The 3,276-nt window shown below is 40.3% G+C and overlaps 1 long non-coding RNA gene across 1 annotated transcript; it reads right to left on the bottom strand.

The window, feature by feature from the left end:
* Positions 1-6: 6 nt before the first annotated feature.
* LOC109953834 (uncharacterized) lies at positions 7-3,209 on the bottom strand. Its single transcript, XR_002273979.1, has 5 exons — positions 3,040-3,209; positions 2,563-2,628; positions 870-965; positions 614-690; positions 7-515 (listed from the first exon to the last, which is right to left on the bottom strand). It is a non-coding gene; the product is annotated as an uncharacterized LOC109953834 (long non-coding RNA).
* Positions 3,210-3,276: the final 67 nt, after the last annotated feature.

The raw sequence follows: 3,276 nt of genomic DNA, 5'->3' as shown, positions 1-3,276 counted from the left end.
TGTCTGTTCCTCTCTTGACTTACACACACGCATGTGCGCACACACGCAACACATGCATGCTGATAGACTCACAAATGATAAGTAAAAGAAAATGAAAATGGAGAGAAAAACAAAAACACAGGGAGTGATTGTATCCAGTGAGTAGCAGAAAAATCAGGCTGATTGAATGAACTACAGTATCAGAGTTGGAGAGGCAGGTCTGTCTGTCTCTGTCTGTGCGGGTAGAGTCTGCTGCTGTCCTAAGAAGAAGTGCATACTGCAGTGTCAGTCCACCAGCCCTCCAGTAGAGAGCCAAGGAGAGCTTTCACTTTCCTGGAGCCCCCCATGTGTGCTCCAACAGTCAGAGGGGAGAGGTGCCGTAGGGGGTACGGGGATGACCCACATCAGAATAGCCCCCGTTGCTGAAATCTGTGGCTCACCACACACGACAGATGTTGTCAGGGACCATGTAGTTGCTCTTGTTGCAGTTGAATGCTTTGGCAAATTCTGGGAAATTCTGAAGTGAGCCCAGAACCCTGTGGTACATACAACAACACAGTTGCTGATTAGGTCTGAAGCTCCTCTATTAGAAGAGTACTTTTAACTGTGTCATTGTGTCAAGGCTTGAATTTACCTGAACTTCCCTGGACTGTGTACATCTACTTTAATTGTATTAACAGCTTGCTCTGGTCGGTATGTTCCACACCACACCTGGTTTAAGACAGTGATTGGCATATACTGCATTAGCCCATCAAATGAGCACATACTGCAGTCAGTTTCAAATCATCCATCCATCTATCCACCTAATCATCCACACATTTATCATTCATATTGCATGCATTTATTTATCCAAGTACTGTAATTCATTCATCTGTCCAGCCATCCGCTACCTGAGCAAAGTTTAGGAAGAAGAGTTGATCGTGGGAAAGGTCGATGCCAGGGAGCGGTGGCTCCTTTCCGTGCACCTTCACATAGTTCCTGTAGGCCTACAATAATGTAACAAGACAAGACAATTTATATAAATTGCCAGTTTTTTGTTTGTTTGTTTTTTTGGGGGGGATTGTTTAGTTTTGTTCTGGTGTTTTCATCAAAATTTATGAGGATACTACTGCGGCATGTGTTGGGTTACCTAGGGACTCATGTATGCAAAAAATACAACTGTGATGTCTTGGAAACTGCACTGTCATCTGTGAATTTACTGCAACAGCACAAAGTCATTGCAGCAGCTTATCAAAACTATAGTTTCAGAATTAGCAGTTATATTGATGTCCCTTTGTATTAATGGACAGAAAATAAACACATATACACTCTCACCTCTTCCTTAAAACCCCAGTTATAATATACAGTGATGCTCTCAGTTTGATAGGAGTGTAACGATAAACCGATATATATCGGAAAAGTGATTCAAAAGTCAGATTTATGGCTGTAGATTTAAACCAAGTGAGTTTAAAAAACGGTCTAAAGTCGATATGGACCTCATAAACCGAACTTTGGCATGTTTTCTGTTATTTCTCGCTGTGCTCAGTTCTAGCGTTTGCCTCTCCTATATGTGTATGTGCCATCTCCTCAAAGACGCAGGTCCAGGAAAAAAGCCACACACAGTACAGATAGCTGCAGGTGCAAACAGTGCTAGTTTCAGCAGCTACTTTCAGAGCACATCAGCCGATAATCCCACCCAGTTGGGTCGAAGTCAATAAGTGATGCTATAAGCTGTTTCATTTGCAAGGATAGACACCTTTGCTATAAGCTGTTTCATTTGCAAGGATACACACCTTTATTGTTGAAAATGTGGGATTTGGACAAATGACAGTCAGCTGGATTTAAGGGAGAAATGCATTCCAGCTCTGTATGATAAGGTGAAACAGCAGCTGGAGCTTTATGTTCACCAGTGCCTGTTGTTTATTATTGTTAGAAAGAGTAGACATCAGGTTTTATCTCTTTGGCTTTTGCTGCTTAAAATACAAAACCACTTTGAGGAAACACTAATTTGTTTTATTTTTATGCCCTAAACAGATACTTTAATGTATATATAGTCTGTCAAATAAAAGCTACATTAAAACTGAATATCTGCTGAATTGAATTGAATCACACTGTATTGTATCGTTACAAATTTTGTGGTATCGTTTTTGTATCTAATCATAGACCATGCACTGAGATACATATCGAATCCTGTGAGAGGGAGAGGTGTGCACCCCCACCATTTGAGCTTATCCTTCATCAAGGAAATCAGATCTCAAACTGGGCTCAACAGGAAAACAAAACTGAGAATGTGAATGTATTTTAAAATAAATACTTGTACAAAATCATGGTTGATCTAAAATAAGAATGTTTATAACATACTGCATTCAAATCTGCTCTTTGGCTGTTCACATCACATCAGAACTGACTAACTCAGCACTAACATCATGTTTTTCAATTGTGTTTACAATAGCAAATGAGCAAGTCAATGACCTGGTAAAATCACACCTCTAATAGTTAGCAAGCAGACAAGGACAACAAACCACTGACTAAATCCACTTCTGTCACATCTGTAAAACAGGGCTCCTAAAACAAATTTCCTCATTTAGTTTCTAGGCTCATTACCTGGTATGCTTGTCGTATCCCTCCATTGTCAGCAATGTTCTCCCCGAGGGTGTCGTTGCCATTTAACTGGGGAGGGGACATACAGAGAGAAAACAGAAAAGAAAATGGACATCTGGAGTCTGCAACTTTTTCTCTACATATCCCCAAACAAAAATATCATTTTTTAGGATGCAAGAAATCATTTTCCCAGGGGATAAAAGAAGCACTGTTCAAAGCAACAGGACAAAGGAAACCCGACAAAGAGAGCCAATGGGATTAATATATGAATGCACACTAATAAAGAGCCCTGAAGCAGAGAAGAGATGAGGCTGCAAAATTGGGGGAAGGACAGAAAAATGAGAAATGAATAACCGGCAAATGTTACAGGAACACAAATAAATAAGAAAAAACCAAGGTTAGGGATAATATTCGATCTGATGTAAATTTTTTAAAAGACTGAAAATAAGGAAAGAAGAAGACGGGATTCTTGACACATACATGAAGTCCATTTGCCAGGTCCCAAGAGAAGTTGCCATACTGATCGACAATGCACTTTGACAGCTCCAGGAATCTTTGAGTGGAGTCTGGTGTCCACCAGTCCTTCAGGTCACCATCCTTGTCATAGTTACGTCCTAAAAAAAGAGGTCAGGTGCATGGAGGGTTGGTTGGTTCCATTTGATTGACAAAAAAACAAAACAAAAATAAAACAAACAACTCAGTGATGCATGCTCAAGC

The sequence above is a fragment of the Monopterus albus genome, unplaced genomic scaffold (genome assembly GCF_001952655.1).
Source record: "Monopterus albus unplaced genomic scaffold, M_albus_1.0 scaffold1531.1, whole genome shotgun sequence".
Taxonomy (NCBI): Eukaryota; Metazoa; Chordata; class Actinopteri; order Synbranchiformes; family Synbranchidae; genus Monopterus; species Monopterus albus.
Note: the sequence above shows the minus strand (reverse complement) of the source record. Positions and strands in the feature narration are given on the sequence as shown.